The sequence below is a fragment of the Festucalex cinctus genome, chromosome 7 (assembly GCF_051991245.1).
Source record: "Festucalex cinctus isolate MCC-2025b chromosome 7, RoL_Fcin_1.0, whole genome shotgun sequence".
Classification (NCBI taxonomy): Eukaryota; Metazoa; Chordata; class Actinopteri; order Syngnathiformes; family Syngnathidae; genus Festucalex; species Festucalex cinctus.
In genome coordinates this window covers 18311698-18335783 of record NC_135417.1, presented here as the reverse complement: position 1 = coordinate 18335783, position 24086 = coordinate 18311698, and the positions used below count along the sequence as shown (strand labels likewise).

Sequence of the window (24086 nt, the reverse complement as noted above, 5' to 3'; positions counted from 1 at the left end):
TGCAGTTTCGTTTCGTCCCCGCCAATTTATACCCTCGGGATGCTGAACATAGCATGACTAAGCACAGATGAGTGTGTTCCAGTCAGTCTGTACCAAAGTTTGAACTGCTGAGTTCTAAATGTCTGGTGCTTACTTCCTCTTTTCAGTTCCTCTTAAAAATGCGACCTTAACAGCTTTGCAAAACACATTTGTTGACAAGGTCCAATTTTCTATGCTGACAAAAAATTCATGACTTTAAAATAAACTGTACTTCCCATTTGTGAATAAAATCCCTTCAAAGCTTTTTACTCATAATGCCCCACACCAATACTGATTAATATAAAAATTCAAACCAAACTCCAAACAAAATACATGGTATGTTAAAACCACATTTCTTGCCACCTCATAGTGACAGGCCAAAATCTTTACTCCCGTACTCCATATAAGTATGTGTGCTATGGCAGATGAGTGTGTTGTGTGTATGCAACTGTGTTACCGTAAATGGATGTATGTGTATGTGTTGTGTTTTATGCTGGCTGCTGGTTCACAAGTATATTTACCAATTATGGGGCATGTTTAAACGCTAATGAAGTTGACACTTACACCAAAGACATTTCAGACTAGTGTTGTGTGACATACCAGTTTTGTGTGACATAGCGATGATCTCAAACAATCATTGCATCGTTGCATTCATTTGTTAATACATGGCACAGGTTCACATTATTCATGTTAGTGACATCATCCATATTTTAACTTTTGGTGACATCTGCTCAGCCCTCAGCCCGTGTTATCCGTCATCAGGAAGAGAGCTTGTTTGACAGGCACTCCAGAAAATCAAATGATGCTCAAGCTGGACTCTCTCCAGTTTCTCGAGAACTATCGATTCTTTCTCTCCTCTGTTCGCATCATTTCATCATTACTTTCATATTTCTCCCCTTGCTAGGAGTGTTGTTTTAAACCCGCTGTGACCTGTGTAAAGTGCCTTGAGAAGACTGTCGTTAAATTGTGCCACATCAACAAAACTGAATAAGGGAAGGGAGATACCGGGGCAGTAAATGGTACCTGGGGAAGCTAATCCCACGAATAGGCGCACTTATCATCTGAATGTAAGAACAACTAAGCAGATATGGTGCTGATCGATTGTCTATTCTTGATAGAAGTAGAATGTTTCCTGTTGGTGCAGTACACATAGAGAGCATTGAGGGGAACACAGCTGACTGCAGAAACTAAGAGGATGGCAATGAAGACTTGACCAAAAACAGGATAGTCTGTCACCACCGTCTTGCCCTGAAACAATAGATAAATACGGTTAGTCATCAGACTTGAGAATTAAAGATGTTCATGCAATAATCAGCCTGCACTTTCCATATACAGTACATGATCCATTTCTTGTTATTTGAATGCGGCCATACAAGAAAAAAAAAGTTACAGATACACAGGAAAAATGAGGCCAACTCCTCTCAATTGAAAAAATAATTGGAATTGACATAAAAGGATAAATATGGGACATAAGTATTGAACGTGCAGCGTCAAGCTCTGTTTATTGCAGTGTGCAGCAACTTACAACGGAACAAGAAATGCAGACAAAGTTACGTCATTCACAGACAGCATGGAGTAACAGCACCACCTATTGTCAAATTACTGTACTACAACACTCCCACTTAATTTTACAATAGCATCTTTCTAAACCTTTTAAATAAAATTAGTGCTGTGCTCGCTTTTGAAAGAAATATAAATCAAGAAACTAAATCTCTACGCACATTTCACATTCACAATCCACTTCTGGAACTCTTTTTCACATATTCCAATGCCTATTTTAACCAGTTCACCTGTCAAAAAAAAACTAACACAAATCTTTAAATTTGAAATAATCCTATTTCACTCCTAAACTTTTCAAACCTTTGCTTAGTAAGTGGCTTGGTCAATATATCCGCTTTCATGTCCTTTGTTGGACAATACTTCAGCTCAATTTGCCCATTTTGGACACATTCACGGATGTAGTGGTAGCGAATGTCAATGTGTTTAGTTCTTGAGTGTTCCACTGGATTCTTTGCAATTGCAATTGCTCCTTGGTTGTCCTCCAAGATTATTGTAGACATCGCCTTCATTCCAAGATCACTCAGCAATCGTCTCAACCAGATACCTTCTTGAGCAGCTTGACTAAGTGCGACATATTCGGCTTCAGCTGTTGAGAGTGCAACTGTTGCTTGTTTCTTGCTAAGCCAGCTGACAGCTCCTCCACTTAGTAGAAAGATGTTTCCAGTTGTTGATCGACGATCATCCTGATCTCCAGCCCAGTCAGCATCCGAGAAGCCGACCAAAGCATCTGTGCATGACTGCTCATACTTGAGAGAAAGATTTGCCGTCCCCTTCAAGTATCGGAATATCCTCTTCACAGCAGTCAGATGTGACATATCTGGATTTGCGTTGAACTTGGACACAGTACTAACTGCTTGAGCTATGTCTGGTCGTGTGGCCATTGCAGCATACAGTAGACTTCCTACCATTGACTGATAGGTCTGTTGATGCACCGGCTTACTGACGCCATCACTTTTCCTCAATTTAACATTGGTATCAGCAGGAGTTGCTACAGGATTTGCATTATCCATTCCATATTTGTTGAGTATGGCTTCAATGTAATGCTTCTGATCAAGAAAGATACAGTTCTTCTCTTTGTCTTGGGTCACAGAGATGCCTAGAATATAAGACAGCTCACCCATATCTTTCATCTTGTAGCGCTCACTGAGGGTCATTTTCAGCAGATTCATGTTCTCATTTGACTGTGTTATCAGAATGAGATCATCCACATAAACAGCAAGTATCTCAAGTTCTTGTGTTCTTCTCACAAACACACAAGAGTCGGATGTGCTCTGTTTGAATCCAATTTCCTTCATGAACTGAGTGAACGCTTTACTCCAGCAACGAGGAGACTGCTTCAGTCCACAAATTGATTTCTTCAACTTGCATACCAGGTGTTCCTGCCCAGGTTTGTTGTATCCCTCTGGTTGCTCCATATAGATTTCTTCTTCCAGGTGTCCATTTAGGAATGCAGTTACAACATCCATCTGGTGTACATGCAAGTTGTTTTGAATGGCAAATGACAGTAGTGTACGAATAGAAGTGAATCGTACCACTGGTGAAAAAGTCTCATAATAGTCAGTACCATACAACTGTGAGTAGCCTTTTGCGACAAGTCTACACTTGTATCTCTCCAATCTTCCATCGCTATGATACTTGACTTTGAAGACCCACCTTGATCCTACTGCTTTTCTTTCCTTTGGTAGCTCCACTAAGTCCCGAGTCTCATTTTCCAACAGTGATTCAAATTCCAAATCAGCTGCCTCCTGCCATTGCTTGGCATTGGGACTCATCATTGCTTCTTTCATTGTGACTGGCTCTGTCACACGGCAAATACTGGCATGATGATCAACAATAACTGTTTCAGCGAACTCATCATATCCATACCTCTTGGGAGCCTTTTTAATCCTGTCACTTCTTCTAACAGTTCCATCAACAATGATCTCTTCTTGCATTCCACTGTCATCTCTCTCCATGTCAATCTCAGTCTCTGAGCAAGGCACCTCCACCTCTTGGTTCCAATCAAAGTTCAATTCGTTGAAGACAACATCACGACGAATTAGAATCCTCTTCTTTTCTTCATCAAACATGCGATAGCCCTTCGCATTGTTTGCATAACCCAGAAAACGAAACTTCACAGCCTTTTTGTCCAGTTTGCGTCTATCTTCATCAGGGATATGTGCATAAGCAATACAGCCAAACACTTTCATGTGACTAATGTCAGGTTTTTTCTCATACCATCTCTCGTAGGGTGTTTCTTTCTTCAGGACAGATGTGGGCAGCCTGTTTTGAATGTAAGCTGCAGTAGCTACAGCCTCTGCCCAGTACATGTTTGGCAACTTTGCATGTGATAGCATGCTTCTAGCTGCTTCAATCAATGTCCTATTTTTTCTTTCCGCAACACCATTTTGCTGTGGTGAGTGAGGAACAGTCATTTCATGGTGAATGCCTTGAGTTTTCAAATATTCTTGAAAATCATTTGATGTGTACTCACCACCATTGTCTGTTCTCAGCTTTGCGATACTTTGTCCACACTCATTTGAGAATGTTCTCTCAAATTCTTTAAATTTGTTCAGCACTTCATTCTTCTGTTTCATGAAGTACACCTTGCAGCATCTAGAGTAATCATCTATGAATGTCACAAAATATTTTGCTCCACCAATAGATTCAGTCTGCATGGGACCACAGACGTCACTGTGAACAAGCTGCATTCTGCGTTTGGACCGTATTCCTCCAATTGACTTGTATGGCCGTCTGGATAGTTTTCCTTCCACACACCCTTTACAGAAAGGAACCTCTGTTTCTGCAGAGAAGTCCGCTCCTTTCACCAGATCCTTTAGTTCTTTCAACTTGGTGGTGTGTCCCAGACGCTGATGCCATATAGTACTTGCTAGTGAAGCACTGTGGCAGACAGGTACATTTCCTTCAACATCCAGCTGATAAAGTCCATCAGCTCTTTGAGTTCCCATTCCTAGGAGAGTTCCGTTTTTTCCACGAATGTAGCAGTGAGACTTGTTGAACTTTACTGTATTTCCCTTTTTGGTAGCTGCTCCCACTGAGAATAGATTCCCAGATAGCTTCGGAACATACAGAACTTCATACATCGTAATGGTTTTTGAATCACTTATTTTGAAAGTCATTTTCATGTTGACGTTTCCTATTCCAAGGGCGTCAACCACCTTTCCATCACCTAGTTTCACAGATTGAGCTTTTGAGAACTGCTGGTATTCTTGAAGAATTTTCTTGTCACATGTCATGTGCTTCGATGCTAGAGATCGACCGATAATCGGTCGGGCCGATAATCGGGGCCGATATTTGACATATTGGTACATATCGGTATCGGTCTGTTTTATTAATCTGACGGCCGATATGAGCGATCCATTTAAAACTCCGTCTTTTCGCTTCGAATGCAGCCCAGAGCGTCTCTGTCTGTTATGGAGTCCAACTCCAGCAATGTAACGCCCATAGCAGCATTTGATTGGTTAGCCGTGCAAGAGCCAGAACCAATCAGTAGTGTATGCCTGTATCACAGTAGCCGGTCACACACGCACCCACGTACACAACGCGACAGACACATGCTTCGAAGGTAAGTTAAAAGAGAAGAGACTCCGCCGATCGTTTCACCATGATAAGCTAAACACATTGAATTATGTTGTGTATTAAATGCACTATATGAATGGAGCTGCATTGCCTTGCATTGAATCCCCGCTAGCTAACAGTGGTGTGTTCAGCTTAGCATGTAGGCTAACACCCAGTAGCTAATTCGCTACTTGAACTACTCGGGGAGGGAATCACACACATTTTCACTTAATTAAGTAAATAATGTTTGTTAGAAAGGTTCCAAATATTAACAGTTGTCATTATTATATTGTCTAGTTCCATGTTAAGAGTAGAGTAACGTCATTATATTTACCTCTCGTGACGCACACATTGCATTCTGGGTCACGTCCATTACTTGTTGCATAGCGATTATTATGCAGTGAGATGCCACAATGACACTAAATAGCGTTTAGTTACTTTATATTGTGTTTATTTGTCGCACTGGTTTGCCATTGTGTGCCTTAAGCTTCGACGTCGATTTGATTGACAGCTCGTTGTGCACCTCGTTAAAGTCCGCTCCGTAACAAATTAAGTGTCTCAAACACCGTTTAACTACACGAACGTGTCCTCTTCCGTATGTTTGGCATTAGTAGAGAAGTGCACTAAAGTATAGTGTGCTTATTTGCTCGTTTTGTCTCTCTTTTCACGTCATGTCTGCCGTCATTTGGGACATTATCCTCTCAATGGATGCCACTAATATGTAACATCTACGGCCGTACACGGCTGCAATTAATGTTCAGTGATGTAATTTCGTTACGTGCATCATACTTTGAATAATGAGCTCATGTTTGGTGTGTTGTATAACTTTCTCGTGTGTTAGTAACTATTCATGTGGACAGCTAAGATAGTGCTTGTTAATGTGAATTAGCAATGTTGCAGCCCAGTTATTACTTAGACAAGTACATCTGTGCCATTAAGTGATACAGTACAGTACAGTAGTGAGAGAATAGTGTGCCCATATACACACACGTGTCTATAAGTGTAAAACACATTAAACAGCAGAAACTGGCAGCGGTCCACCGCAACAATGTCTGTTTAACCAAGTTATTCTTACTATTATTATAACCAAGTTATTTTACTCAACCCTTTTTCTGCGTTGATTGGGGCATCCTAAGTGGCAGTAAACTACATGATGAAGTGTCTTTTGACAGTTCTCTTGTAGAGAGGAGTAGCATGATATTGCTGTTCTCGATTTAAGATCCTCAGCTTATCAAAACTGTCTATATGGTAACAATAACAATAATCATAATAAGGTCTACAAGAACTGTATGGTGTTCAGGGATGAATAGTTTTTCTCATGGAATTTTTTTATTTATTTTTGCTGTAGTAATAAGTAATGCCACAGCTGATGCACATTTTGAATGACAGGGTTCCTCCTATTACTTCAAAATATAAAAATATAACATTTATAGAATAAAACTACAAGTATCCCAAATGCTATAAAAGGTAATGTCACATTGGCCCCCACATTTAACTCCCCCCGCCACCAACGTCTTATTGCAGATAGAAGGATGTAAAATGAAAAGTGTAGTGTGAGAATCCATTGTAAAGAACGGTTAGGGTTTGCATTATTCAAAAATTTGGTGCCAACATTTTAACTTTTACTGCAAATGAATATCGGCTTCAAATATCGGTTATCTGCCTCCTTGACTACCGATAATCGGAATCGGTATCGGCCCTGAAAAAAGCATATCGGTCGATCTCTATTCGATGCCCCCGAATCAATTAACCATTCGTCTTGTGATTTGTCAGTTGACTGAATTTCTTTCACGACAAAGGCACCATCAGACACACCTTCTTCATCTTCACACATCATGCTTTTAGCTTTGTGAGTTTTCTTTTTAGCTTTTTGTTTCCAGCTTGGACAGTCACGCTTGATATGACCTTCTTTTCCGCATTTGTAGCACCTCCAAGAGCTTGTTTTTTCCGCTCCCACTGTCCTGGAGTTATCCTGAACAGTTGCATGGAATTGTGAAGACATGGCAGATGCACTATCTGACGTAGCACCAATGTGGTGAGCATTAGCATTTACTCGCTTTTGCTCCTCATTTATTAATGCTTGCTGAACAAACTGCAGTGTCAGATTCTCAATCTTTGTTTCTAATGCTGTGACAATTGTAGCATAACTTGGTGGCAAACTTCCCAACAATGTTACAATTTGATCTTCTTCTTCAATTACAGCTCCTATTGCTGATAGCTGATCAGTTAGCTCCTTCATTCGTTTTAAATGCTCAGTCAAACGATCTCCTTCCTTCATTTCACATCGGAAATATGTTTTCTTCAAAAACAGTTTATTCGCCAAGGTATCTCTCTCAAATTGGCCTTTCAGCGTTGTCCACGCCTCTTTGGGAGTCTGGCAACTTGTTATTAAATACAACTGAGTTGTACTCACATTCAGCACTATCATGGAGAAGGCTTTTTCTCTTCGTTTTGTGAATTCAGCCTGTGTGTGTGCATTAGCATCTGCAGCTAGCACGTCCGTTTCTGTTAGCATGCCCCAAAGTCCTTTAGCTTTCAGCAAGTGTTCCATCTGAAACTTCCACGTCGCCCAATTCTCCGGTCCGCTCAGCTTGTCAATAAACAGTTTCTCATCCATTGTGATATACCACAATACTGTTTATCTCACACAAATTCCGTGTAAATAGCCTTTCTAGCGGCGATCTGGGCCCATAACCTATTGAACGTGCAGCGTCAAGCTCTGTTTATTGCAGTGTGCAGCAACTTACAACGGAACAAGAAATGCAGACAAAGTTACGTCATTCACAGACAGCATGGAGTAACAGCACCACCTATTGTCAAATTACTGTACTACAACAATAAGAACTGATCAGCTTTGAAAAAGAAAACAAACAAAAAAAGTGGCGTATTTAATAGTAACATATGAGCCCCATATTTTTAATACACAGTCATGATTTGCTTCCACATCTCCAAATTTGTGGTGTCATTCTTCTTTCTTTTATAAACAACACATTGTTTCCCATCTTGATTCAAACTTCCCTTCATGGACACTCAGTATGTATGTGAAACGTTCCATGTTAAATACTGTATTTCTCATATCACTCCCAGCCATTGCTATACCAAAAGTGTAAATGTTCTGTTCATACATTTAAACAATTTGAGATTTTGTTGTAATAGATTAATTTAAAAAAAAATGTAGGCCTACCAGCTCCTTGTCCCATGCTTGGTATGTGGGTGTCCCTCCTCTGATATAGTTGACAATATAGAAGACGAAGAGGCATATTAGGAGAAGGGGACTGATTATCCACCACATGATCTTCAAGTACCAGTTTGGACGATGGCCAAGCATGTCTTCTATGTCTTTTTCAAACCTACAATGAGCAGAGGAAAGCATGGCATTGTTAGTGTTACATAGTGGCAACTGAATTCATAGTAGCATACAAACCTTTTAATTCCATAAAGGTAACTGACAGTTAGAATCTCAATGAGGACAACAAAGAGCAGTGAGAAAGATGCGGCATATTCATTGAACATGGTAAACCAGTAATTTCCAGATGGGGTGGTAAAGCCCAGGCCGAGCAGCAGCAAGATTAGACACACTGTCCCTGTAAGGAAAGCACAGACCACACAGGTAATGCACAGGAAATGCAGCCGATTAGCATTAAATCACTGACACATGGCGACAGACCACCAGAAACACTGTTTGAAACTATATACAGTACACAAAAAGGACGACGGTTAGAAGCTGGTCTGAATCTTAATCCGAATTAAGATGCAGAATGCAATAAACATTACTTTTAAGGAGTTTACTGTGTTTCAACAATAAGAATGCTTACTCCAAAATATTCAACCCACGGGTCAGCAAGCTTTCCTGTCAAAAGGGCAATTTTAGGCCAAATAAATGTTCCCATTGTTTTACACCTCAACGTATGGCAGAACGTTTATCTAAAAGTCTATGCTGGGTTCAAGACTCTCAGACGACACTTTCAGGCGTTCTTGGTTTCTTATCAGTTGTCCAGACCAGTCTTATCAACCATCTGTTGTTTTGCACATTCTTTGAGCTACCTGGCTTCCTAACGTCTCCTGGGAAGTTTACACGTGACAAGAGTGACCCCAAGCGGTCACAACCAGAATTACCCTCATGAAGTCTGCACGCTTATAATTAATCTAAATTTCACTATTTCTGGATATAAACAGGACTCTGCGTGTACTGGATTTACACAAATGATTTATGTCATGTTTCTTTGTGTACAAATGTAAAGCTTACGTGTGTGCCTCAAAAGAAAGGATGAATGTAAATTTGAGTGCTGTTTAATCTAGCTCAATACAAGAAGCGTAGCAGATTAACTGTTGTCATGATGATCGCATTAGTGTTTGAAACGCGCTCAGAACGATATGTGTTTAGTTGTGAAGCACTGGCTTGTCAAGTCAGCCTGAATTTCAAATTCTTTGATTCCCAGACCTGCAACAGCACCACGTGCGTCTGAAGCGCGCATCACTAAAAGAGACCACCACAACTCCTGGTGGCCCTTGTTTGGACTCAGTCATTCTGGCCACTTTCCACAACGTACCTTGCCAACTTGGGCACGGAACCAGGCAACCACCCGAGTTCCTTAGGGTTGACAAGTTAAACGCTTCCAGTTTTTTTTCATTTACCTTTTACATGACCTTTTTTAATCTTAGCTTTGTTAGGTGGCAAGCTTTCCTTTCATCTTCTTATTTGAATTTTATTAGCTTTCATAGTCAGGTTAGGCTGATTGATATGTATGACATTTACTCAATAAATGTGTGGTCTAGAAATTCCATCTCGTTTGAATCATCTGTGTTTTTGAGTGGAATATTAATTGTTTTACTAAAGCAAAGAACTCCGTAATTAAACATAGTAGCCATTTCAGATGATTAACACTTGATATAGGATTTTATCGTTTATGTTGCTCCTAAAACCAAGCAAAGACAACGTGGTACCCCCGGAGGTTGCTGAGGGAATTACAACTCCCCTCAGTACTGTCCAAATGATTAATTTGTTGCTAATGACGACCCAATTATTGCTACATAAATAACAAATCTGTCTGGAACCGCAAAACATTTGAATATTGTGATGAAGGAAACAGTGTGAGAGCCCAAGCACTAATTAGAGTTTCAACATAACGCAAAATTATGCAGCATTCAATCCTTTGAGATTAATTTTCTTCGACCTTTAATCTTCTATTTTTATATAAATATATTTTTCAATTAACTTATTTTTCATGCATTTTTAGATTTTCTGCCTTTCTGTCAAATTGCTGACATTTTGGACAATTTCATGCACATATGTTTTTTTTGTTTTTTTGTTTTGTTTTGTTTTTTTGGGGGGGGGGTACATTGTGACTATTTTTTGGACATTTTTTCTGCCTTTTTTGCTTCCAATTTCTTACATTTTTGACAATTTTGTGGACATTTCCTGCTTTTCCTCTTCCATTTTGGACATTTTATGATCACTTTATAGACATTTTTAGATAATTTTTCAAACTTCTTCATCTATCTTTCGTGTCTCTTCATCCATCTGACAATTTAAAAATTTAGACTGACATTTTTTTTTAAATATTGAATTATTAATTTTTATCGAAATCATTAATCCATTTAAAGATTATTTATCTTAAAATAAAAATATGTAAAAATAAACATTATTTTCTACTTTTTTTTTTTTTTAATTGATATCCACAGGAAGCCACAGGAGAGGGGCTAAACATCACACATATGGCTCCAGAGCTGTCGATTGCAAACCCCTGCTCTAACCTAAACAAAAAGCAATGCATCCATTTCGCAAAAAAATTTACCCCGGTAGACTATTCAACCTGACACAATCACTTATGTAATTAAATGTCCCCACATTCATAACATAAGTAGCCTAATGATGCTAATCCCATTTTCTGTTGTGCGGCTGCAAACCGGCAAACATATTTTCACATAACAGCTATTGAGTCCAACATTGTACAAGCACTGAGAGTAACTTCAAATTCATACAGGCTCAAAATATGACCCTTGCAGCAGAATAACCCTAGAGAAATTGACATCATTTGAAAGGCTTGTGAATATCAATATGGACTCCCAAGTCTTACCATTTAACACCTCATTGCTAACTTTGGACAGTATCTTCAAGTCTCGTAGTGGTGTGGTGATGGCAGTCATGTTGCCCAGCATGCTGCCCAATCCCAGAAGCAGAAGCATGAAGAAGTATAGCACTGACCATAACTGAGGCAGGGGCATGTTTTGAATGGCTTCACTGTACACAATGAAAGCAAGACCAACCCCTTCTACTGCCTGAAATAGATGAGAGAGGGAAAAAAAGAGTTTAGTGATAAGAGTTTATGACTCCAATCTACCTTGATTTAGCCGCTTAGAAGATTGTGTCTTAAGATGGACTTTACTCAAGAAAGAAGTGGTAAAGGGTAATTACTGGCATCCATCAAACGACTCTTACTGTAGTTGTGGCTGTATATCATACATGATCATGTAGCACAGACATCTTGGGTTGGATGCAATAGTAGGGGTTTTGTTCATAAAATCAAGAAACAATACCTGAACATTGATGATAAAACATCTGCTCTACCATCTGTTTCATATACACTGCATTTTGATTTCATCTTATTTTTTTTAGTACTGCAAATAGCCCCTCAGTTTTAAACCAGTTGAGAAGTGTAGCACAGTATGAAGTATAAAGATAATAAAAACAGATTTTATTTTCACCAAGCCACCAAATGACAATTTCAATGAGTGGATCACATCCATGCATGTGGCACAGGCAGCAGAAACATTGCCAAAATCCACAGGCCCAATTTTAAAATGATTAAAATGTTAATTATCAACAATATTTAAATAATTCAAATCACATATGCCAAATCAATGTCAGCTTGAAAGTGGTGGAACAAGAAGGTGCAAATGTAAAAATGTGGAATTCCACAAGGGTCTTCACTTTGACTATGAATGTTCACGACGTTTCACTACAGTGATACCAACACTAATAAATTTTCATTGTTATGGATATGACACCTAACGTTGTGTCACTAAAATCTGACAAGACTTATCTGTTCATCCCTTGAGTTGCAGAAATCCGGATGACTTGATTTTCTCAATTAAACTTTAGATATATAAATATTTTTTATTGTACTTGGCACTTCACACCATCATAAATGTTCTATGATATACTGCGGCTACTCAACAGCTTTGTTTTGGAATTACTCTTAAGAGCCGTGTCGTTTCCTTGATAAGGTATGTGTCCCTACCACATAAAGCAAATGTTAAGGAGATGCTTCTTTCATGTGTCACTACAAATAGGACATTTGCCAATTCATCATGTTGCAGATAACCGCTACTTTTATAACCTTGCAATTCTTTTATTTCACACTTTTGCAATACGTTTCTAAAGACTCTTGATGACTCAGAATGACCTCATGACAACAATTCAATGTCCCTAACCGCCCAATAGGAACTGGGCTACATTTACCAAGTTTAAAAAAAAACAAAAAAACATTTGTGTACACATCTTGCACTTTTCAAGAAGATTGTGGCATTCATCGATTTATCACAATAGAATGCTTATAGACATTTGGGTGTGAAAAATAATTTTTGAATACGAAAAGTGAAGGGCTAAGTTGATTGGCAGTTGGTTTGTTAATATGTAAAAATTAACACATGAATTAGCACAGGAGCACTTTTTTAAAGAGATTCCTACCTATATCAGGCACTAACAATGCACGAATAATATGGAATTAGAATCCTGCCAATACTCAAAACCTCATAATAAGGGTTTGAATCTCCGAAAACATTTTTGTATGACTGAATATTTGTTTTGAATCTAAAAAAAATAGTTTTGAATCTCAAAAAATTTGTTTTGAATCTCCAAAAATATTTTTGTATGACTGAAAAATCTCTGAAAATGCTTTCAAATAGAAATAACTGATAAAGAAAAGACACATTTTTAAAAGTATGTCTTTACAGAGTTTCACCCACAAACTTTCAGAGGTTCAAGACGGTCACAAGCCAAGTTTCAAAAAAGGCATTTTGGCTTTGTTCTCCCTGGGCATTGATTTGTTTCCCATTTTTGAAAACTGTAAATGGTGATCATTTTCAAAAGTTGTAACTTTAAGGTTGAAAAGACTGAAAATGTTTTCCAATGTTATTTTGAAACTGCAATTCAAAGTCCCATTCAATTGCACAAAACAAATTTTTGGAGATTCAAGAACAAATTGTCAGTCATAAAAAAAAATGTTTTCAGAGATTCAAACCCTTACGAGGTTTTGAGTATTGGCAGGATTCTGATTCCATAGAATAAAAACAAAGAAGCATTGATTGTGTTGTAACACAAAAGCAATAAGAGTGGAATTATGAACACATACCGTGTCTAGTTCATCATTTAGGTCACAGGTTTCCAGTTTATTGCCAATTTCAGCAAACTGCTCCGGGTATGTTGCATTGAGGGTTTTAATCCAGTCAAACACATTGTTCATGTCGATAGTGTCCTCTGCCAGATTAAAGGTATTTAGCAGCAAAATCCGCATCCTGGAAGACAAGACAATAGAACTGTTCACCCTTTAAACAGAGATTGGTCAAGGTACTAAAACTTATTACCCAAGACTAGCATCATCTTTCCTTTGGTGGTATTAATACCCAAGGTCAAAATTGCTCTGATTTGAATCATCAATCACACACAACAATGAGCAAAACATACTCACCTCTCCAGGCAGTTCTCATAGTTAACTGTGGCTTTAAAGCCATAGATGGAAAAGGTGACGATGGAAGCAAAGATGGAGGTTCCACTGTTGATGAAGGAGACAATGAAGGCCTGACGCTCAAAATTGTTGTTGTACTGATTGTAACTGGAAAACGCTATCAGCGAGCCAAACCCAGAGAATAAAAAATCTGAGTGGCAGCATTTATCCATGCAGTGGGATTGGCCAGTTCTTCCATCTAAAAACATGTAAACATATGGTTAACATGTAACACATTCAAACATGTATATTTACTGAATTAGACACATATATGCCATTAGTTTTTTATTATTATTATTTTTGTCTACATATCATAATTATAACATTGTTACCTTGGGGGTGAACATGTATGTGATGCCATGGATGGCACCAGGAAGAGTCAAACCCCTAATGAAGTAGTGAAGTAAACCACCTGCAGACAGAGGCAAACAACAACATTTTCATCCTGTTAATCTTTTGAAGAATTAATGCTGCACTCATTTTGGGGATTGCAAGGCAAGTTTAGCCTATTTGTCGAGCACACTTTATATAAGACAGTTCAAAGTGCTTTATATAAAACATTAGAAGCATTACGGAATGAGAGGCAAATTATTATATGACAGCAAAAATATTCATAAAATAATCTATAATAATTTACTAAAATGATCCAAACCAAACATCAGTCTAGATGAATAATAGATACTGTGCAAATGGGGATTCAAACAAGAATTAAGGATAGATAGACAAGAATGTTGCAATAATGTTTTCAGCCCTTATTTAAATGAACTGACAGAAAATCTCGGGTATTCAGGGAGTTTGTTCCACAGGTGAGGAGGATAATACCTGTAACTAAATGCTGCTTCACTTTACTTGATACTGGTTCTGGGAACACACAAAAGTCTGTCGCACATGACCTGAGGGATCTGAATTAGAGATAGACCGATAATCGGTCGGGCCGATAATCGGGGCCGATATTTGACATATTGGTACATATCGGTATCGGTCTGTTTTATTAATCTGACGGCCGATATGAGCGATCCATTTAAAACTCCGTCTTTTCGCTTCGAATGCAGCCCAGAGCGTCTCTGTCTGTTATGGAGTCCAACTCCAGCAATGTAACGCCCATAGCAGCATTTGATAGGTTAGCCGTGCAAGAGCCAGAACCAATCAGTAGTGTATGCCTGTATCACAGTAGCCGGTCACACACGCACCCACGGACACAACGCGACAGACACATGCTTCGAAGGTAAGTTAAAAGAGAAGAGACTCCGCCGATCGTTTCACCATGATAAGCTAAACACATTGAATTATGTTGTGTATTAAATGCACTATATGAATGGAGCTGCATTGCCTTGCATTGAATCCCCGCTAGCTAACAGTGGTGTGTTCAGCTTAGCATGTAGGCTAACACCCAGTAGCTAATTCGCTACTTGAACTACTCGGGGAGGGAATCACACACATTTTCACTTAATTAAGTAAATAATGTTTGTTAGAAAGGTTCCAAATATTAACAGTTGTCATTATTATATTGTCTAGTTCCATGTTAAGAGTAGAGTAATGTCATTATATTTACCTCTCGTGACGCACACATTGCATTCTGGGTCACGTCCACTACTTGTTGCATAGCGGTTATTATGCAGTGAGATGCCACAGTGACACTAAATAGCGTTTAGTTACTTTATATTGTGTTTATTTGTCGCACTGGTTTGCCATTGTGTGCCTTAAGCTTCGACGTCGATTTGATTGACAGCTCGTTGTGCACCTCGTTAAAGTCCGCTCCGTAACTAATTAAGTGTCTCAAACACCGTTTAACTACACGAACGTGTTCTCTTCCGTATGTTTGGCATTAGTAAAGAAGTGCACTAAAGTATAGTGTGCTTATTTGCTCGTTTTGTCTCTCTTTTCACGTCATGTCTGCCGTCATTTGGGACATTATCCTCTCAATGGATGCCACTAATATGTAACATCTACGGCCGTAGTCGGCTGCAATTAATGTTCAGTGATGTAATTTCGTTACGTGCATCATACTTTGAATAATGAGCTCATGTTTGGTGTGTTGTATAACTTTCTCGTGTGTTAGTAACTATTCATGTGGACAGCTAAGATAGTGCTTGTTAATGTGAATTAGCAATGTTGCAGCCCAGTTATTACTTAGACAAGTACATCTGTGCCATTAAGTGATACAGTACAGTACAGTAGTGAGAGAATAGTGTGCCCATATACACACACGTGTCTATAAGTGTAAAACACATTAAACAGCAGAAACTGGCAGCGGTCCACCGCAACAATGTCTGTTTAACCAAGTTATTCTTACTATTATTATAACCAAGTTATTTTACTCGACCTTTTTCTGCGTTGATTGGGGCATCCTAAGTGGCAGTAAACTACATGATGAAGTGTCTTTTGACAGTTCTCTTGTAGAGAGGAGTAGCATGATATTGCTGTTCTCGATTTAAGATCCTCAGCTTATCAAAACTGTCTATATGGTAACAATAACAATAATTATAATAAGGTCTACAAGAACTGTATGGTGTTCAGGGATGAATAGTTTTTCTCATGGAATTTTTTTTTTTTTTTTTTGCTGTAGTAATAAGTAATGCCACAGCTGATGCACATTTTGAATGACAGGGTTCCTCCTATTACTTCAAAATATAAAAATATAACATTTATAGAATAAAACTACAAGTATCCCAAATGCTATAAAAGGTAATGTCACATTGGCCCCCACATTTAACTCCCCCCGCCACCAACGTCTTATTGCAGATAGAAGGATGTAAAATGAAAAGTGCAGTGTGAGAATCCATTGTAAAGAACGGTTAGGGTTTGCATTATTCAAAAATTTGGTGCCAACATTTTAACTTTTACTGCAAATGAATATCGGCTTCAAATATCGGTTATCTGCCTCCTTGACTACCGATAATCGGAATCGGTATCGGCCCTGAAAAAAGCATATCGGTCTATCTCTAATCTGAATACTTCATTGGGTACTAATACAGTACATCTTGCATGTATTTTGGTCAAAGACTATCTCGATATTTATAGACCAGCAGCTTTTAAAATCTATTCTTTGACTGACAGGAAACCAGTGTAGTGATTTGAGGACAGGTGTGACGTGGTCCATTTTCCTGGAGTGTATTTCACAGAGCAGGTTTAGTGAGAAACCTGGGTAAAGAAACCCTGAAAAGTGGGAAACTTGTTTCAGAAAGGGAGGTAATTGACACCAGAGGATAAGAGGGAACTCTAGCCTGTTTCATGAAAAGAGGTCATTTAAGCTCTCAGTCAGTTACCATAGTAACATGGTCCATCAACCTGATGGTAGCAGGTTTGTCACAATGAACCTCGAGTTTTTCCCTGTACCCGCCTCCTTTCATCCACGCACATTTAATTTCCTCATTCATTCAGTCCACTGCAGCGACAATACGCCCGTAGTCTATAGCGTAAAGTCCACTTTTGTCACGAACATGGCATGTCATTTTTACAATGAACCTATTGATGAAGGTGCAGCTTAATTGCGCAGGGAATTAAATATTCGTCGCGAGAATATATCTGGTATTTCCGCACAGTTACCTTTTTTGACATATGATCGCATTAAGATTTTCGGTTGAAAGGGTAAAAAAAAAATACAAAAGCAACGCGGAAGCAGAGGGCGGCGCCGTGCTCGGCTTCCCCATTGCCATGGTGACTCGACCAATCTGTGCTCCATTGAGGCGGTCTTTTTAAGTCCAGGTGAGACTACTCGGCGTTGATATAACTCACTGGAATCAGCTGGACTGGAACCGAAAACGCAGAGTTTGCTATCGTATGTCAACTCATTGTTCAGGGTTAATCTCACAGTTCGTTCAACCTCCTTTGTGAAATACACCCTTGGTGTTTGTAAGGTCTCTGGCAACAGCATTTTGGAACAGCTGTAGCTGGCTGAGTGACTTATTTATGTATTTATGTATTTATGTATTTATTTATTTATGTATTTATTTAACCATTAACACATTTTCGAGTGTCTTTATTGCGCTATGTTTTTTCGGGTTGTAATAGGCAGATTTAATAGTAGGTCTGAGTCATTAATTACACCAAGATTTCTGGCTTGGGTTGCAGCTTGCAATGACATAGGGTCAATGCTGATCTTGGACCTTTCATTTTTGGGGCCAAAAACAATATCCTGTATTGTCTGGATTGATCTTGAGAAAATGTTGGTCCAGCCATTTGTTGATTGGATGAATACACTTACTTAATGAAAGTAAAGGATTATAGTCATGTGATGATGATGATGATGATGATGATGATGATGTTCACACTGAAATGTAAAGTTGCGTGTAGACGTTAAATAGAAGTGCTCCAAGAATGCAGCCTTGCGGAACCCCGCATATGATCTTTGTTTGCTCTCACTAATGACTACCAATCAAAACAAAGTAGTCCCTATATTTTAAGTAATATTAATATATTCCACCCACTGTTCTAGACGGTCAAGCAGTATGCTATGATCAACTGTGTCAAATGCACCACTGAGATCTAGCAAGACGGTGGTTTTAAGCATCATTATTCAGATGTGACAAATGCTCAAAAAGAAGATACAGTCTCAGAAGGTGTATGAAGAGAAGAATGTTAAAAAACAAGCTAAAAATGAAGAGGACTTATAATTATTCATTCGAGTCATCATAAGATTACACACCAGAGAAAAGGAAGTAAGATGAGTCATATTTATTCATGTCATCAGTTCTCATCAGTTCTTATAAAAGGCAGAGCAATTTTGTTTTTGTTTTACAGTAAAGTTATTGCGGCACTTGAGGCGCATGTGTGAACTTCTCTTTACCTTCACGGATGACTTTACTCCATGGATAATGAAGAGGTATGTAATCACCCAGGCCAGCAGGAGACACAAAGCCTGACTTGTTTGAATGCCTCCATTCTCTTCAATAGAAGAAGAAATGTCCAATGTTTCTCGAAAAAAGAAGTACTGCGTTGAAGAAGCCTTTCGACACTCTTCTACAGGTCCTGTCAGGTTGGCATTAACAGGGCAATCTGACCAGGGCAGGACAGACTGTGAATGCAAACCGGTTATTGTTAAGGCCCTGATGAGCTCAGAATTTCATACAGAATTATATCCGGTAAAGTTATTTAATAACTCACCTGAAATGAATTAAAGAGGTACCAGAAACTCCATGCATTGATGACGTTGTAGTAGAGGCAAAGGTACACGGATGCCACAACACTAGCAAGACCTGAAATGAGAGATTTAAGATTATTTCTTTTAAATGTGTACATGTTTTTTTTTTAAACAGTTATACTTTATAAATAAATAAATAAACAAAATATCCACAGTTGACAAAATGTAATTCTACGAGACAATCACTAGAAGTGAGGAGAATCACTTGAAACAATCAACAAACATCACTACTGTTAAATGTAGATGAGGTCAAAGTTCATAAATATGTGTTCATGACAATAAAGATGATTCTTGTTCTAAAAAGGTAATCACCGCCGCCCGGGCGTTGTTTATCATCCATTGTGCTGAGCATAATTAGCACCCATCCATGTTGTCATCCATGCACACAGTTGACTTGGCTTCTAATTGGAATCTACACTAACAAAAATGAGGTCACCCATCACATTTTTTTGTGTGCAGATAATTAATTATATCTTTTCATTGGATAACACTGCCAATATGACACTTTGGCACAATGAAAATTAGTCAGTGTACAGCTTATATAGTCAGAGGTGTAAATATCGACAGTGCAGCCGGTGCGACATCCATGACAGAAGGAAGAAAACAAACAAAGAAAAAAGAAAAACAAGGGGAAAAAAGATCGAGTTATTTTTTAACTAGAATAGCTCTGGGTGGGTCAGCCACGCTGTGTGATTAGTTTGGGAGGTGGAAATGATCATTTACAATCAGCTGACTGAAATTGTCAGTCACGATGAGTCTCGATGATGTGAGTTGGAATAAAAAAAAAAGCTGGCTAGCTCGTGGATGAGCTGGAGCTCGCAAAAAAGAAAAGACAAAAAAGCATGATGAAGTTAAAGGTGCTGTTCTACACAACATTCAAAACTGACGCGGGAGGAAGCCGAGTATAGCAGCCAACCAGGAACGAGTGCGAAACCAGCCCACCAATCAGGAGCGGGCGTTTGCACAGTGAAATTTACATATGCCCCTGTTAGTAGCTTGGTTGGCTGGGAAAAAAATGGTGGTGCAGGGCCCAAAACTTTTCTTTTTTTTTTTTTTTTTTTTTTTGCACCCCTGTACCTCTCAGCATGTTACGCCATTGATAACAGTGTACATTTATTTCAAAACACAGCCTTTTGTTGCAAACTCCTGGTCACAAAAGTGAGCACACCCCTAAGTGAAAGTGTGAGAATTTTGTGTGGCCACCATTATTTTCCAATACTGCCTTAACTCTCTTGGGTATGGAGCTCACAAGAGCTTCGCAGGTTGTCACTCATCTTCCACTCCTCCACGACAACATAACAGAGCTGGCAGATAGTCAAGACGTTAAACTCCTCCACCTTCCGTAAGTTTATGAGGATACCCCACCCATGTTCAATAGGGTTTAGGTCTGGAGACATGCTTGGTCAGTCCATCACCTTTACCTTCAGTGGTCATCTTGGAGGTGTGTTTGTGGTTGTTATCATGTTGGAATACTGCCTGTGGCCTCGTTTCCAGTGGACAAAATAACAGACCACAGGACATGATTCCAGTAATCCGTGTCCTTCGTCTGCTTGTGTCAAAGTGTTATTTCTTTAGTGTTGTCCCATAAAAAGATACAATTTAATATCTGCAGAAATGTGAGCGGTGTACTCCATTTTGTCAGATGGTTTTACAATACAACAGTCAAGTAGTTAGTTATTTGGTTATGTAGCTGTAAACTGTAATGCTAATATGTTTGTTTCAAGTACTTACCCACACCTCCCAAATACGGGTTAATGGCCGACCAGGCCCCAATGCTCCCCAAGCGCATCTTTTGTCCAATGGCAAGCTCCATGTAGAATAAGGGCACACCCTCAATGAACAGCATCAGCAGATATGGGATCAAGAAACCCCCTGTTGGAGAAAAGCACAAAAAATATGGTCTTTACTTGGTTCTATACAATATGAAGGGGTGGGGGGGGGGGTATGGGTGCCATTTAGATCCGTACAGCTTCCCCAAGTACTTTATCTTTGGATTGGATGTACGACGTGACGTGGCACGAAATTAAACGCTTTATTTTCACAGGCGGCATTTTTCTCTCAATTTCATGTTACTCTTGTTATGTTTTTGTACCACTGAAACGGTTGTCATAAAGTCTTATCGTCTACTTCTACTGTGTGCTGCTTAAAAAAGTGGGAGGCTGCAAGCTGTAAAGAGCTCATTCATTTGCGGTGTCACTTCATGGTTTATAGTTTATGACATGTTATTGAGTTTTACATGCCTACTTCAACTTTGTATCAACTCGCACTCTGGAAAGGATTTGTTTGGAAAATTTACAATCCAACATCTTGACATTACTGGAAGTGTTAATGTAAATTCAATATGGACAAATCCATACTGGTGTTCATCACTCTTCCATGTTTGTTGACACATGACTGAGTTTGGTTTAAAAGATCAAATTGAAGCTGTATGCAATTTTTAGTCAGAAGGCTTGAAATATTGATGTCAATGGGTAAGTGAACTTTTCATTAATTGACTTATGGGGTTTAATAGTTTAATAGTTTTTTTCTGCTTTTGTGGTTGGTGACCCAAAGAGCCATATTTCAGCATAATTCACCTCCTAGTAAAGATTTTCCCCAATGAGCAAATAGAACTAATAATATATTAATAATAAAGCAAACCTATAAGTATATTATATTGGTATATAATTATAATTAGTAAACTAATGGTCATTTAAAAAAGAAAAAAAAAAGAAAAATGAAAAAAGCCCTGCGATTGGCTGGCAACCAGTCCAGGGTGTAACCCGCCTACTGCTCAGAGCCAGCTGAGATAGGCGCCAGCACCCCCTGTGACCCTTGTGAGGGATAAGCGGTCAAGAAAATGGATGGATGGTTGGTTTAAAAAAAAAAAAAAAAAAAACTACCGATAACAAGCCACATCCCACGTCTGATTTGGGAGAAAATAAATACGGAATAGTATCCGCCTCCCAGTTCTGAGGACTCCGGTTCGAGTCCAGGCTCCGGCCTTCCTGGGTGGAGTTTGCATGTTCTCCCCGTGCCCGCGTGGGTCTTCTCCGGGTGCTCCGGTCTCCTCCCACATTCCCGACATGCACGGCAGGTTATTTGGGTGCTCCGAATTGTCCCTAGGTGTGCTTGTGAGTGTGGATGGTTGTTCGTCTCTGTGTGCCCTGCGATTGGCTGGCAACCAGTCCAGGGTGTCCCCCGCCTACTGCCCAGAGCCAGCTGAGATAGGCGCCAGCACCCCCCGCGACCCTTGTGAGGAATAAGCGGCCAAGAAAATGGATGGATGGATAAATACGGAATAACACCACTGAAATACTCGAATTCTCACTTAGAGGTATTTGTGCCTGTTTGACAAAAAGATGACACTTTATCAGATGTTTTTGTTTTTTTTCTTCATTTCCCCCGACATTTGGCCACCATTATGACCCCGTTTTTATGTAATATATTGATTTTTATTTTTTTTTATCAGAGTTTTGATGCTGAATCTCTCATGGTATTGTTATTAAATGTTTTATTTTATCTATTGTGACCAATTCAATTATCTGACATTTTGCATCCCGATTTTCACAAGCACATCCTTATTAAATGTCATTTTCAATTTTTGGACTCATGTTTATGAACAAATTTGAATCTATTTGGCGTGAGTTTGTGTTAACTACTAGTATCAGGCAAACTAAAAATGGCATTAATATCAAAAGGGAATCCAAGCTTGGCGATTTTATTCCCTCAACACGCAGCAAGCCACCGTAACAAAAAGGAGGGGGGGAAAAATGACATCGTCAAGTCTTACCTCCACCGTGCATCTGGCACAGGTATGGGAATCGCCAAACGTTCCCCAGTCCGACCGCATAAGAAACACAAGCCAAGACGAACTGTAATGGGCTATCCCAGTTGGGCCGAGCATCTTTCGCCATGTCCGCGCCTCAGAACGTCTTCTGGCTCGTTGTCAACAAGTTGTGAGGCGTTTGAGCGCCTGCAGCATTTTAATAGAGCCCTGATTGGAACTTGAACGGTGGCAGGGGGCGGGGCTTCAAAGTAGCCAGTAGCCACTTTATTACCCCATAATAGTTTTATTTTGTTTTGTATCAGCGTTTGGCCAACATATAGAACGGCTCATATAAAAGATTTGGCGATTAGATTGCTGTTCTGTCAGAAAAATACAAATATAGAGGAGCACTTATGGCGAAAATGATACAGCTGCTCCTCAACATTGACAGTATATGCATGTTTCTCGAGTAAATCGGCCCCCTACAGCGAGTACAAAATAGTGTAACACTTTTCTTAAAAGGTACTCTGCCCTGTTTTTCTCCTCCAGGTAGCGAAATAAAAATAATATATATCAGTCCATCCATTTTCTTGACCGCTTTTCCTCAGAAGGGTCACGGGGGGGGGGGGGGGGGGGGGGGGGGCGCTGGAGCCTATCCCACCCGACTTTGGGCAGTAGGCGAGGGACACCCTAGACTGGCTGCCAGCCAATCGCAGGGCACACAGAGACAAACAGACAATTTTAGACATAAAAGTGTTAAAATAATTAACTAAATATTATATAGCTAGACAATAACAACAGTATAGGCTTAAATATTAGCACATCACATAAGCATGTTTCCCTCATTCCAATCAAAAAGGGCACTTAGAGTATATCGCCTTTAAAAACAAATAAATAAATAAATAAATACTATATGCAAGTAAAACAATACTCATAGTTAATCATAATACAGTATAATATATAGATAGATATATGTCAGTGGAAGACAGCAGTGTAACCAGCACATTCATAAAAACTGTAACCATTCAAGAACAGCAGGGTCGACAGTTCAACATTTCCTTAGTTCACCGAATTCCGCTTCAAAGCTGACATTTAGTTTGTAGCAATACAGTAACAGACATTTATGAGCCAGAGCCATTATGTGTTTTTATTGTACTTTGAGTTGAAGTGGTTATAAATGTAAGGCTTACAAACCTAGGAATTTAACCTTTGCAAGGAATACTACAAATACGGTCACATAATGCTGCTCAATAAATGTAGTTGATGATATTGCTTATTGAGAGCAACTGATTCACTCGGTCAGTGGATGATCTTCAACTATTTTGAGTGTTTGTAC

General features: G+C 39.2%; 1 pseudogene across 1 annotated transcript; it reads right to left on the bottom strand.

Moving 5' to 3' along the window:
* Positions 1-1090: 1090 nt before the first annotated feature.
* On the bottom strand, positions 1091-22948 carry LOC144021987 (sodium- and chloride-dependent transporter XTRP3A-like; annotated as a pseudogene). Its single transcript, XR_013284237.1, has 10 exons — positions 22775-22948; positions 20734-20874; positions 18966-19057; positions 18649-18876; positions 13827-14061; positions 13491-13653; positions 11214-11415; positions 8561-8720; positions 8321-8486; positions 1091-1266 (listed from the first exon to the last, which is right to left on the bottom strand). The product of XR_013284237.1 is annotated as a sodium- and chloride-dependent transporter XTRP3A-like (transcript).
* Positions 22949-24086: the final 1138 nt, after the last annotated feature.